Source organism: Lagopus muta, chromosome 8 (assembly GCF_023343835.1).
Source record: "Lagopus muta isolate bLagMut1 chromosome 8, bLagMut1 primary, whole genome shotgun sequence".
Classification (NCBI taxonomy): domain Eukaryota; kingdom Metazoa; phylum Chordata; class Aves; order Galliformes; family Phasianidae; genus Lagopus; species Lagopus muta.
The window spans coordinates 11,241,673-11,257,029 of NC_064440.1; the positions used below are offsets into that span (position 1 = coordinate 11,241,673).

General features: G+C 40.8%; 1 long non-coding RNA gene across 1 annotated transcript in view; it reads right to left on the reverse strand.

Annotated features, from left to right (window-relative positions):
• Nucleotides 1-15,357, reverse strand: part of LOC125696804 (uncharacterized) — a 190,443-nt gene that overhangs the window by 143,394 nt on the left and 31,692 nt on the right. The window lies entirely within an intron of this gene.

Consider the following 15,357-nt stretch of genomic DNA (forward strand, 5'->3'; position numbering starts at 1 on the left):
TGCAAGAACTTCATTTCAGACAAGTAACATTACGGACATTCCAGCAGATATCCAACTTCTGGAGGTTTTCCTCACCCTCCAGCATCCTGGCTGCATATCTCTCCCTTGCATGCCAACTCTGAGCATGTTCGTCTGAACATGTCAAGGAATAAGCGACAACCTCAGTCCGATCACAACATTACTGAAGAATTAGGTACATCAACATGAACATACCACAAAGGTGAGATCACCCTCTCCTCAGTCAGCTCAGCATGCCAAAGTGCGTGCCAGGCAGCTGTGAAAATCTTAGGAGTTTTATGTGTAAATTGGCAACTGAACATGCCCACATGCTGCCAATGCTTTAGGTCTCACCTACCCTGTATTTACAATAGCATCAGATCATCACCAGTCGCAGGAAGGCTATGCACAAGCACCCAACTATAGCATCAATGTCCTGCTCCATCTGTGCTGAGTTGCTTGCATAGACATGCATGAAGTTTAATATAACCACCATTAGTAACTGCATGGAAGGCAGAAAATTTAAAAGCAAATGCTTTGCCTCAGTGCTGTTATATTTCTACTGCATGGGAAATGCCAAATAAAGATACAGGGTAAGGGCAAACTGCATGTTGCAACCAAGTGCCTCTATACAGCTGCAGCCCCAGTTTAGGAAACATCTCATTCTAACTCAGCATATTGTATCTAAAAATTACGTGATACTACTTCCTTCTAAGAAAGCCTTACAAACAGGCTGGAAACACCTTTACATCAGGGCATCAGAATTTCTGCATCAGGTGATACCTGAAGTATTGTTCAACTTTGCTGGCAATCCTACATTTTCACTTCTTTAAAAACACTGAAATTTTGCTTGCTCAGTCTCAACCCAAGGATAAATTGGTCTGGCAAGCCACTGGAAGATTCTTCTACTTGTTGGAGAGTTATAGGAAAGCAGGGAAAATGTTTTTAATTAACATTAAAGTTGAAGCTAGTTTGCTGAGCAGTAAGAAAGCCCAGCAGAATAGAAGAAAAACCCTCCAAGCTCACTGGGCTTCTCAATTGCCAAAGAAATCTCAGAGGGAAGGAGTAGGGGGAAGGACAGCATTAGGCCATTAAGGGGAAAACAGAATCACTTGAATAGTCTTAAAGTCATATCCCAAGTGCCACCGGTACTCTGGGATCTGCCTCACTTCCCTTTCCAGCCTGGGAGAGGCTGCTAAGAGAATATGCACAAAAGATTGAAATATTGAAATACACTCAGCCTTAACCTGCAGCTGCCAGAATCAGAAGTTTTTCCTAATAGCAGCAACAGAGAAGTAGTCCTGAAGTCCAAAAAACAAAACAAAAAAAAAACAACCATCCATCATGAAGTTCTGTGCATTTGTGATATTTCTAAGTTCAGCATTACAACAGCGTAAGCACAGTCATTTCTACTGCATGGATAAAAGTTTAGAAGTTTCAAAACCAGGAGTTAAAAGAACAAATTGTATTTCTGGAAATAGGGATAAAAACAAGCTATGCTAAAGTTGTTAATTTAGCATTAGACAGACTTCACTCACCGTCAATTTTTCAAACATGAAGATTTGATGCGTATGAAATGGAAAATAGGGTGCAGAGATAGGACTAACCAGCACATCATCTTAAGAGTGTCAGCATAGCCCCAAATTTCTTAGCTGAAGATTGATAAACATCAGGCATTAGGAGGCTTAAAATTAGGCCCATTTCTCCCTTCAACATGTGAAAATTAAAGTGAGCTCTACCGTAAATAACCAGCACTTTCCAGTGATTACTGCCACCCTACTGCATCCAAAAATATCTAAATGACATCCCTCTTCACTCTCCAAAGGTAACTGCATCTTCATTTTGCCTAATACAGCTTTAAAAACCATCATACCAGGTGCCTTATATTTGGAAAATCTTGAAAGCTTTTAGATGTACAAACACCCTTCCCACCACTCTTGGCTTATCTTTTATTTACCCTACTGGGTATACAACAATTGATGCTTCTTCAAAGCAAGGACTTCCCAGCTGATTAGCTGTGCTGAGCTGGCTAAGCTTATTAAAGGTGATTAATGCATTCAAGTATTTTTCCCCCCCGCTTGTTAGTTCAATTTTTTGCTCATTATGCTACTGGTCTTTTAATATTAAAACAGACCACCTGGATAGCAGAGAACTTCATAATCTCAGTCCAACAAGATCAACACCTGTTGTACATGTAATTAATCATAAGGTACTGCACGGCTGTACTCAGTTAAAACGCTAAGACCATCTAACAGAAGCAGTACATCACATTAGCAATCAGCTTTTGAATCCTTAAAATGCAGTTAAAAAAAATTCAGAGAAGTGAGTCAGTACAAAGGGTCTCATAATTATTCTCTCTCCATATTTAGGAGTCCATATGGCATTTGTGACGTATAAAAGTCAGCATACAACTTTCTGATGAAAAATTCAGTTCTAAAAAAAAATTCACATTCTCCTGGAGGCTGAGAAAAATCAAATGGTCTTTCTGTCAATGACATTTTCCCTCTCTGCATGAAGAAATCAAAGAGAGCTTTTGGATATCACATACAAAAAGAACCTAGAGGTTCAATATACTTTACTAGTCCGAACACGGATTGGGAACCACAAAGTCCAATCATATCTCTGTCTTTAACTCACCATGTGGTTTGGCAAGTAGCTTAACTACTTTGACTGTGTTTCTTCATCTGTACAATGTGGGAAAAAAATACTAACTTGATTGGAATTTTGCAGGTTTTAATGTGTATAACATGACTCCAAATACTAAAGCCTTGCATGAGGTTATCAGCTTAGCCATAGTGCATTAAAAGGGAAAAAAAATGTGTTCTTTTCACTGTGAAAAGAAAAAGATCTCCCTCTGATCCACAAGGAGGAGATTTGCTCTAAAAGATAAGACCAGAAGAATGATAACTGTTTGTTTGTTTTAAAGAATTACAACAGCGTAATACATACAGGAAAAACAGAAGCTCTGTGATATCAGCAAACAAAGCACCTTGTGCAGTGACCCAAAAAAAAATCATCGCTAATCCTGAAGCTCAGGACACATAGGTTAGGACAAGAGGTAACAGCCTCAAGCTGCACCAGGGGAGGTACAGGTCGGGTGTTAGGCACAATTTCTTCTCAGAAAGAGTGGTGAGGGCTTGGAACAGGCTGTCCAGGGAGGCAGTGAAGTCACCATCCCAGGAAGTCTTCAAGAAACAGGGGGGATGTTCAATGAGCCTACAGCAACCACAGGTATGAGTTAACAGCTGAACAAGATGATCTTATTAATCCTTCCAACCTTAACTATTCTACGATTTTAATAAATCTGCCTGATTTTTCATACCAGGAACTTCAGTAAGGCAGACTGAATGAAGAAAGACATAAAGCAAATCAGAATCCCTGATCCTGCTAAAGGCCCTCAAGACTGACCAAAACCATATGCACTACGCACAAACCACAGCCAAGGGTGGGTTCTGGACGGTCCTTGAGGCTGAATGCGAAGATGATGTCTGTGTTAAGTAGTAGTAATGTTTTTCCTAGAGAGATATAAGTTCTTAGGGGATGAGAAGTGTTGTGTTTTTTATCACATCATGACTTTCAGCTGAGCAGGTGTGGAGGGGTTCATCCCAAGATTACAGATTCCTTTATTGCCAAGAGCACGCAGGTCCAACCTTGTACATGAGCTAGATTCATAAATCTGTCCTGCTGAACGTGCAGCCCACACTGCCAAGTCTAACAATCCTAACAGAAAATTCATTCAAACTTACTCAGACCATATGAGACATAGCACAGAGCAGAAGAGTCCCAAGACAAAAATATCCCACACTTCCTTTTCTCCTTGTTCCCATCCATCCCATTTTCTGATCAGTCACTTGCTAATTCAGTAACTTTTGATTAAGATTTTCTTTCACTAATAGCAAGCAAGAAATGGACCCAAATTATCTTCCAAAATGTGAAAGCATGTGTGATTTGCTGTGATTTCTGCCTCCATTTTTTATTTTGTGTCTGTATTTTCTCTTCATAGACAAATTTCAAGAAAGCAGAGAGATCCACAGATACACACATGCCTAAAAGCAAGTAGCTGAGTACATAGCTGATTTCAAATGGCTCGATGCCTCGCCTCCAGACTGAGAGAAAGCCTTTAGGCCACATAATAGTAGAGCAGGACATATATCACACAAGCTGAGGCAGGCAGAAGGTCCCACCCATCCTTCCTGAACAATCCTCATTGTTATCACCTGCTCGGCACGGAGCTGCAACCAGCTCATTACCGCATCTGCCAAGAGCTAGGGAAGCAGAGGAACACTCGAGCACAGATCCAATGAGAAGAGGATTAGAGCTACAAGTATCAACCAAGCTTCAGAGATACTGCAACCCACATCATTTTCATAACCTCCCATCTTGGATGCAGGAAAGGATGAAGAATTTGCAGTCTTCAGGATATACATGTGGCAAGATTCAACTCCATCCTTTCCACAGCATCTTGTTAAAACTGAATTATCCTCCTAATTAATTACAGCAGCAAAGACCCTAGTGCAGATGGAGCAGAAATGGCTTCCGAGGATCACGTTGTGCCAGACACTTGTAGCAAAGATCACATGTGCAGGCAGACACACTCCTGATCTCTGACTGGTGCAAGAAGCGTCTGGGAATCTAGACAATTCACGTTGGTTTCTGCAGATGTCTCACTCGCTATCTGAAACGAAATGATATCAAAAACCTTGTCAAAAACCTTGGTGTGTTTAATTTTCAGTTGCCAATTTCAGTTTTGTCACTCTCAGCAAGTTATGGCTACACTGCCAGTGCTGTCTGCTTAATTCCACTACAAACTCACCCTTCTGTGTTTGGGAGAAACACATAACCTACGTAACACAAAAGTGCAGTATTTCCATACTCCTATAGCCAGTCTAGGGCTTCCACAACTCCAAAGAATCAGAAATATCAACATCCATCCACATTTATCCAAATATTACTATTGTTTTTAAATAGACACTGTCTGTCAATGGCTACTTCTCTACCTTTCCTGGTTAATTGATTCTCTCTCTTGTACAGTTTCTCCTTCCCAGAGGGACTTGGGCTTTCCTGCCACCTTCAAGCATCACCAAGCATGCCAGGAAACGTGGGTGGACCATGCACTGATAATACCCAATTTTGGAAAAGGAATCATTAGCAATGCACACGCAGCCATGAATCAGTTGTGAACCAAACTCCTGCTGGTGCAACAAGAAAGCTTGGGGTACACTGCATTCTTCAGCTACATTATCAAAATACTATTGTAACACAATAAATGTCAGGAATGGTAGAGGAGGAGAGATGTCATTTGAAGCGTTTCAGAGATGCACTGATTCTTTTTACAGATGGAAAAAACACTGTTTTGTATTTCTCCGCATCTTTTCCCAGACAGATTTTCTGTTTGTTGCTGATAAAGTGGAATAGAAAATGAGAAAAGATTTGCAAGCTTCTCACATTTCCTTATAAGTTTAATTCGGAAAATTTACAGCAATAAATAAAGCATTTCACTAAACCTAATAAAAAAAAGAGATTTTTCACTTTAAAAGATGAAGTTTTTCAGAATAACTGCTTACTTATACTGTCCAAGCCAGATATTATTTACCCTCTGCCTCCAGATAGCTCACTCCTACATTCTGATTTCACATTTGGTATGGCATTGACTTTAATTTCATGAACTGCTATTAAAAAAAAAAAAAAAAAAAAAAAGAATATTCACTGAACTTTCCTAGCCTTCATTAACTAGCCTGAAGTCTCTCCCTAACTGCCATCTTATCTATCCTTCCCACCACACAACTTGCACTTGCCATCCCCAAAGTACTCCAGCTCCTATTTTCACACACCTGTAGCTATCAGAATCTTCTCCCAAGTGCATATCCAACACCAATACAACAACGTGGCCATAATGATACAATTGCCCATCCCGACGGATGGCAGGAGGAACAGTGAGGGGACAGAGCACCTCGCACCACAGCTCCCGTATGGACTAGTGCCACAGTGCCTAGCATTTTGCTATCCATGGAATGATGGTTTAGATAGGGCACAATGCTTCCAGCCCAGCTGACAGTTATCACCGTGCAAGCCACCAGCCGCCGCCACCACAGCCCAGGGATTCAGCAGAGAAATCAAGGACTGAGCTACTCCTTCATTTTACAGATGGTTCATTAACTGGGTGGAAGCACACGAGAGCACTTGGAGAGCGATAGGAAGAGGCAAGGGGCAAGCGAATTAGTCTGAAGTTGTTTGGCAGTAGCTTCCAGAAGAACTAAAAATCGCACACAGCAAAAATAGCAAGGGTGCATTTGCCAGCTGAGAGTGGCCATGTGCCAAGTTTGAGGTCTTAAAAATTAACTGCTTTTGAACTATACAAGAACAACAACAACAAAGATCTCTTATTTAAGCTCAAACGATTTTTCATGCCTATCTAAGCTACTAATGAGTAAAAAGGAGGAAAGGAAGACGCTATCTGCAGGCTGAGAATCAGAAGAGTAAACCCCTGAGCAGTATGTTTGATTATATATTAATATTAGGGGCTTAATTACACTAAACAAAAATGAAGCATCCATTTCAGCTTCCCTAATAAATAATTCACTTCTCTCTTTCTAGGAGTTCTCACATATCTCTATTCAAACAACTGCTCAAAAGCAGTTTAAACAGATGCTCTCAGGTCCGCTTCTAGAGCAAAAATACCAAGTACCAATGAGAAAACTCCTCTGCAATAGAAATAACTTTAATATTCTTGAAGAATTCTTTGAAAGTCGCCTTTCATGTCTGCTAATTTGTGTGCAGCTTCTAAGACATTTCTATTTCAGATTTCAAGCACCCCTACTACATACCATGGCTTGCAAAGATTACAGGGCTCAAAAGTTGAAACCTTTACAATATAAGGGCTTGTGGAGTCACAAAGTAACTCAAAATACAATGCAAGAACCAGCTGTGATTTCCTACACCACCCTTTTTTTTTTCCTGAGACACATTACTTCTGTATTTTTTAACATATGTAACCTATACCTACGTGTCTGCATATATACATACATGTACTTCAAAAGCCTAAGGTTCAAATAATGGATATTACAAATGCACAGCTTGAGGCAGTAGTATGGATTGAAATACCAAAACCTGAATTTTTATCACAATTTCTTTTTTATTTACACACATATGCATATTCATGCATTTATTATACATAACTAAAATTTGTTAACATCTTGAATTGCTGACCCAATACCAGAATTACTACCAGCTCCTCTCACAAAGGACACTGCAGAACCCTTTCAGATTCTACTTTCAGTAATTTTTCCAAGCATTCAAGACAACATTTTGGATGTTCAGCTGTGATTACTTTGCTAAAATGTAATGCTACATACATTAACGAGTTTAATTCTTGGAATGCCAAAATGGTTTCTCTTTCTTTTTAGCCATAATTTGACAGTGAGAATTGCGAATTTACCTCCCTGCCAAAATAAGTTTACCTCCTAACCAAACAGGGCGTTTCTTCCACAAAAAGCCATGAATGACTAACTATGAAAAATGAAAGTTGGCAGGTAGCCTTTCTGAACTTATGTGCTTCCTGACCCCGCCAGAGAGAGTTAAGCTGGGTCAGTATACAAGTGGCAGAGGAAGGGAAGATTGGTGTGCTTCCAGAAGTGCAGCCTCCCTTTCCCACAGCCAGCAGCAAAGCAATGCTCCTGTAACACATTTTTGAAGATCACTGTGTTGGAGCTGTTTGCAATAGGCAAATATTTCATTTTTCACTTCCACGAGCCCAGAGATGCAAGCACGGATGCCCAAGCCAGCTCCCATTCTGCCTGGATTTCTCCAGCACAGTTGATATTCTGCTCAAAAATGATGTGCATGTTGCAACTGCACGACCTACCCCAGCACTGGCTGCAATTCAATACTCAGCAATGGCAGCCATTTCAAAGCTGGGTAATGGGAAGCATTAGCAGCCCTTGACAGCTTTTGCTTTCGGAGAGGTTTTGAATATGAGGCTGCGGGTCCCACTCTGGGAAAGAGAGGACAAACTGAAGGTTAAACTCTTTTCTTCCTCTAAACTGTTCTTGCTGTAGAACACACTAGGCTTCCCCATTTCTCCCTTCCTATTTGAGTCTTCTTATCCCTTTACACCCTCAAATGGCACATCCCTGCCTCCCCCAGCCCTGACACTCACTTTATCACAAGCATGACACACAAGTTGAAGGCAGGAGCACGTGGGTGCGGTGGGACAAGAGACATACTCTGAATCTGGCAAGCATGATGTAGACCAGCTCCTGTGATCCTTTACTCATGGCTACAGAGGACTTCATCACAGAAGGCTTTTAGGCCTTTTCAGAAATGGGACAGTGCTGCCCAGCACTCAGAAGTTGAAAAAAACTTTCATGTTTCCCATATAATTCACTGAATTCATGCTGCCTACAGTCACTGACTATTGTCAGCTGATTTGTCTTTTTTAATTACATATTTACAGTGGAAAAGGAAAACAAGAGTTTGTTCTCACATCTCTGGTCCTATCACATCAGAGCACTTATCTCTTACCCTGTGCTTACCTAAGCTGCAAGCTATACATTCAGAACACTGTTTTGTTCAGAGTAGTACCTCCTTGAGAGCTCAATATCTCTTGACAGCATAAACATCTACCAAAATTAATGAGATGGTTTGGAAGCTGCCTGTGAGAAAGCTGAAAATCTCACCAATTAAAACTTGCTGAACTGGGAGTGTGGTGAGTTATGGCCGATGTGGAAGCTGCCACTACTTGCAATACAACCTTCTTTCATTACTGTGAATGCATGCATCTGGAACCATGGCTTTTATTACCAGCAGCAATTGCATAAGCAGAATATTCCACTGCCTCTGCTGAAACTGCCTAAAGAAATGAGAAATCATTTCCAGCAGGCCAATGGCTAGAGAAGCACCATACCTTCATCATACAGTAAAATACACATTAGAAGAAAAAAAAAAAAAAAAAAACAAACAATATGTGGAGATCATTTTCAGAAGACATTCACAATCATCTCTCCCACTTTTTCTATTATGAGAGATGCCATGCATCTACTCGTTCAGGACCTCAGAATGCTGTAGCTAACTTAAAGTCCAAAAGCTTGGCCACCTCAGATTCTCAAGATTCTATAAAGCACAAAACACTTGTCTTGGTTAAGCCCTTGGAAAGCCATTGTTGTTATAACTTGCCTACATAAAAATGTTGTGAGTTGAGTATGGGACAAGTTTCTCAACAGGAGAGATTTGTAGGTTCCCCTCTTTCCCTACAGCCATTTCCCACACAGGTATTCCAAGCAGATCCACCACAGGAAAGAGGATTAGCCAACTAAGAAGGTACAGCAAGTAGCACAGTCCAGACAAGGAGACAGAAAAAGGGGTCCGTTACACAGTGCTTTGAGATGGCTTCCTGAACACCTGGATGGCAGCAGAGGAATCCCATATGCAGCTAGTATTTCATGCTATAACAATCTATGAAAAACTCCCAGAAAAGGGTGGGAAGACATTGGAACAGGCTGCCCAAGGATGAGGTGGAATCACCATCTCTAGAGGAGTTCAACAGTCTGTTCAACAAAATGTGGCACTTCAGGACACAGTTACTGGGCATGGTAGTGATGGGCTGACAGCTGGACTGGATGATCATCGTGGTCTTTTCTAAACTTAATGATTCACTGAAGACACCTGATGAAGAAACAGCCACATCTCAAGTACTGACCTCTACCAACAATTAAATACCTCACCAAGCATTAGTCTGATGATCACTTTCCTTTCCACTGTGAGAAAAGGAAACCAATGAACAATGTTTCTCAGGTACAACAGGTGGTGTTCCAGTCTATCCTCAAATTTTCTAACCCTCTTCCTTCTCAAGCTTTTTTCTCTTATCATAGTAACTTGACATCTATTACTGTTTTGTTGTTAGAGTGAAACGCATTAACTTGCTGAACAAATTTCAGACCTTCAGTCCAGTGAGTTGTCCACAGTCACGTTTGGGGCTTTATTTAAAGACACTCAGCAAATTCTTTACGTGAAAAATAATCACACCAGTAGGCAGCTTGTGCACAGATTGCCAGACACTTGATACTTAAGTCTTTTTGGTCAGTTCGAACAGACCCTCTTGTCTTTTTTTTTTTTTTTTTTTGAAAGGAAATGTTTTTCAAAAAAATAAAACAGATTAAAGGGGAATCATGCATATTCACAAATTCACAGTTTGTTCATAATGAATATTTTACACAAGAAAATCCGCTCCAACCATTCATCTAAACTTTATAAGAAAATGAGCCCTTCTTAAAAAGAGTAGAAGCAAGAGCACTTTCTAAACAGCAGGTCAGTTGTAAAGCAAAGGTAAATTTATTCTGAAAACCACAACAGCTCAAGGAACTCCAGTTTTCTATCAACTACTTCATCTTATTTAATACTACCTTACAGCTCAGCTACAAGGTAAGACCGAAGAGATGCATTCAGACTACGAGCAACATTAAAAGCTTGTTTTACATTCATGACTCCCCTTTCCATCTGAATTTCCATCTCAGATATGTTTGCATTCCCTTTACACTCTGCATTCCACTTCTGAAAAGGTGGTGTTTCACATGTGGATGAAATGACGATACTACATGATCATTCCTGCACAGTATGCATTTATAAAAAAAGACCTTCATTTATCTACATAAAATATGAGGCAATCCCTTAAGGCTCCAGGGAAGTTCTACTGCTATGCTCTGATACAGCAACATCATGTTTTTGCTGTATCCTGATAGACAGGGAAGATGTTCCACTGACAGCAGAAGCCTCATAGTGGTTACACCTTTCAGCCGAAGGCTGATCAGAATAGAGTATCTGCTCTTATCTGGAAACATCAGCTGTAAAGATTTCAAGTATACATGTAATTTTTATGCAAGTTGAGCCTTCACTTGTAGCTATTTTAGCACTGACAAACATCCCTTTTAGTGGATTATTTGCAAGGTGGCAGCTTGATCAGAAAGCTAGGTGCACCCTAGGAAAACAACAGTGGCACCCAGCTTGCACCGAGGGTCAGCTTTCTGACCGTGGGAGATGCTCCATTGCAGTGTGATTCCTATTGCATAAGTCAGCTCTTAGATTGCCTCGCTGTTGTCAGGGGATGTGCGACAGATTCACAATTTTCTGTGCTTGACAGCCAGAGTACTTGTCACATAGTTCCATCTGGTAGAGAGATAACATTTCATTAATGTTCATGCTTAACCTTATAGCTCAGTGCTTTGACTCGGCAAAGTCCTGAGAATCTCGGAGAAGGTGCGGAACCCTCAGCACCCCCCTAACTCCACACATTTCAGCTGCATGCAGCATCAAGCCTCAGCTTTCCTTGGGGAAGATGCAGCATTTCCTCCCCCCGTTTCACTTCTGGATTCTTTCGGTTTTAAAACTCTTTCACAGAATAAGCCTAAAATCCGTTGTAATTGGCCAGGTTGCCATTCTTGATACAGATGGTGCAAAATAATTTTACAAAAAGAAGACTTTCTCAGCTGACTGGACAGGAGATGTCAGTGGATATGAAGCAAATGCTCACAGGTCTCTTGGGCACCAGGTTACATATTTCTATGGCTTCAGCAAATCAAACCCTTCAGCCCTGTCACCGCATTTAGTATGGATTATCCTCGGCCTCGACATTTGGAAACGAATTCAGCAAGCAGAGCCAGGATTCCCCGGCTCCCTCCCCGCTCTGGCACAGGCTTTGGCTCTGCCTCTGCGCAGAGAACCCGGGTTGTCACAGAGACCCGACACGGGACCAGCAGATCCACCCACACACAGACTATCCCCCAACTGCCTTCCTCGCAGGAATGAGGTCCGATCCCGACCTTGGTCAAGACACTTAACCTCTGTTAATCCACCTGTGAAATGGAACTAATGAAATGCAGGGCTATTGTCAAGCTTAATTATTTAATACTCTTTCAGGTACCTAGAGATCCTTGTGGGAGAGGCAGCGTACAGCTGCACAGCATTACTATTTTATTAAATGAAGTACCTATCAGTATTTCACCCTCAGCACAAGGACTGCTGAGACTGAATTGCCTCTTCACATTAGTTGTACGCATTGATGAACAAAAATACATTAAGGAGGGGTGTCAAGGGAAATGAACTTATGCTTCACCCAGCACTTCTGAAAAAGTGATGTCACAGCCTTTAAAATGAAACTTGTCAGGGTTTGTGGGGAAGGGGCTGCAGCTGACAACCAATTTGGGGCTCGCTGCTTCCTTTAAGGAAACAGCAGACAAGCAAAGAAAAGTTTTTGGTACTGTCATATCTCAGGTGTTCCAGTCTGAGTGGCCCAAGTGTGCTGCTGATCCATTAAAAGAAATGAGATGCACAAAGTATAAAACTTGAATGTCACTAATGCACAGTATCCAAGAAAACAAAGGCTTCTTGGACAATAAGTTACCCAAATTACAGCCACACATGCTGCAGGGGGAAGGACAGATGGTACAAGAACTGGAGATAGAAGAAACAGATTTGTGACCACAAGGAAAGAATCAGGAGACATTTCTACCCAGCTAGAAATATCCAATATTTAGCAAAGCAAATACCGAGGAATCCTTCTTCAAGGAACAGAGAAGAGGGGTACCAGAAAATAGGTGTTTTTACAATAGGAATTTAACAGCTATGAAAAGAGGTCTTTCAGCCTTCCTAAAAGGGCCAGTAATCCTGAAGACTCCACAGTAGGAGACGCGCACCTCACTGAATTTCCTTTACACACAGACAACAGGCTGGTAAGCTCCTCCCCAAAAACACAACCATGAGACAGAGGCAAAACTGAGTGGGAGGATGAAGTCACCTGGCAAGCCTCCACCGGTGATGATACCTTTGGAATAAGTGACACAGCATCTCATTGTACTACACGGGTTATATAAGACTTCAGGGAAATGTAAAAGCCCAGATGGGGGAACATTAGCCCGTGTTTGTTTTAGGCCACCAAGTCACATCAGGGAGCAGGATGAGTTAATCCTTGAACACTTGTTTAATGTGCAGAAATAAAGACTGCATTACATGTGACTCTAGTTTGCTGGGAGTCCCCACAGTTTGTAATGAGTCCTCTTTAAAAATTAGAGGCAATTTTTAACACAACGCTTTTGTGCATGCAGGAACCCTTATATGAGGAATCTCTATTTCGTATTTACTTTTATTTTGAGGGTACAAAATGAACTCATTTACCAAACTGCCTACCAGCAGGCACCAAAAAGAATGGCTTGGACCCAAACACATCCAGCATAGGTGCAGGCAGTATTAATCAGCAATTGTCTCACCTTCTGCAAAAATGAGTGGGAAGAAAAGCCTGATGCAAAAAAACAAAAACAAAAAACAAACAAAAAAAAAAAACACCAAAACAATTGAAGTTCTTTGTGAGGCAATGATTAGGCAATAAAAACCAAGGCTTCCTCCTAAGCACAGGAGGAAACCATTTCTGCTGCTTCTGCGGTGTTACTAAATTTCACCATTTCCCCATAACACCTAGCCCTCTGCTAACTCTACTAGCAATGAAAAATATTTATCCCTATCCAGACAACTTGTAACCAAAAATACTAAGATAACCTGAAAAAAATACAGATTTTCCTAATTTTGATGTTATTTTTAGACTTTAGAAAAGTAGGCAATTTCTCAGGGGTTAAAAAAAATAAGTATTCAAAATACAAATACTTAATGAAACCAGAATACTAAGAATTAGACGGCCAGAATGTAATCAAAAGCCCAGTAAATCTAAGTACATCCAACAAGAATCAAGTTTGGATTTGAATCAATGCTATCCAGTATGATTTGAGGAAGACATGAATTGCAACTATGAAATACATAAATTCTTTGTAGAGATGACAAGATCAGTGCAGCTGCTTTTGGACTATGCTTTTTTCCAACATTTGGTCAAACACGACATTCTGACTTCAGAAGGCTATGACAGTATAATGACCAGTAGTACACACATCCCCAACCAATGTATAATTGGAAATGGCAGAGAAAGTAACTGCAGAAAGGTTTCTGAGCCATTCAGAAGCTAACCTGGACTCATTCACACAATGCATTTCAGCGCAGACATGCAAAATTACATGAACAAGGAACTCTATACAACAGAGAAGCAGGTGCTCCCATGGTGCTAACAGTTGATGCAAGAAAAATCACTCAAATTGTGTTGTGCATTTGTTTCTCTTTTTGTTGTTATTTCTTTTTTGCATGTATTTTTAATATTACAGGATGTCAACTGACCATCCACAAACTAAAAAAAAAAAATTGAGACAGAAGCAACTTTTCAGGTGGTGTCAGCATAACACTGCCAGACCAGCTGTAAGTATAGCCTTTACAGTTCATAAATGGTATTTGAAGCACTGGACAGACAGCACCATGCAAAGTAAGGTATCTCTTTATATTTATAATGAATCACTGCCTTGTTCCTATTAAGACCAAAGATAAACAAAGGAAAGAACACGAGTCAATACAAAGTGAAGATAAAATACGTGTGGATACAGTGATATCCCCCTAAAATATATTTACAGTGATAGTTTGCCTTCTTCCTCTTACTCTCTCACCCCAGAGTCTGCAATACTCACGTTAGTCTACTTGGAATAGTAAGGTAACTAAATGCATGATTTCAGCAGACTTATTTTTGCATAGGGTGGCAAAAGTCAGTCATCAGTTATTTGCTTAGTTTTCCTTTCAGCAACTCAAGAGTGCTATAAAGGCAGAAACATCTTCAAGCTTTATCAAGTAGAATCTGACAATTCCCTCTGGTAAAACCACAGATACAAATAAGCATATCCTTAACACGCATTAGTCTGCCACTCATGACAGTGTAGGGGTGACCTACAGGCTAAGAGATCACCTTACACCCTCTCTCCTTAAACCATCTCAAGGCTTCTATGACCCCAGATGTTGCATTTCCTGTTCCAGTAATTCTGCTTCCACTTTTGGGGAGCATAGCAACATTGGGCATGACAAAGGCTACCCTTAGTTCACATGCAGCATTTTGTTTTACCCTATTGCTTTTGACAATCAGAGGGAATCCGTTACAAACCAACTCCCAAATAAAGGAGCACTCATACTTCTCTAAAATAAGAAAGAATCAGCCCTTTTTTTCATACACTGAAAATGAGTTAGATGTTATCCTTACAAAGTCAAAAGAGGCCAAGGACCAAATTCAAGCATTGGAGTCCCAACTACTGCCTTGACTCTGGTGTTAGTTCATCATATTCCAGGCCAACTCCACTCTATTCAAGGTAAATTGGGAATGAGGGACCCAGCCCTACAGCCAAAGCAGATAAGACAGTGTGGCACAGGCAGGAAGACACGCACAAACTGGACCCTTTATGAACTCATCAGGAAAGTCAGACACCACACATAGACCCCTCACATCCCAGTAAGAACAAG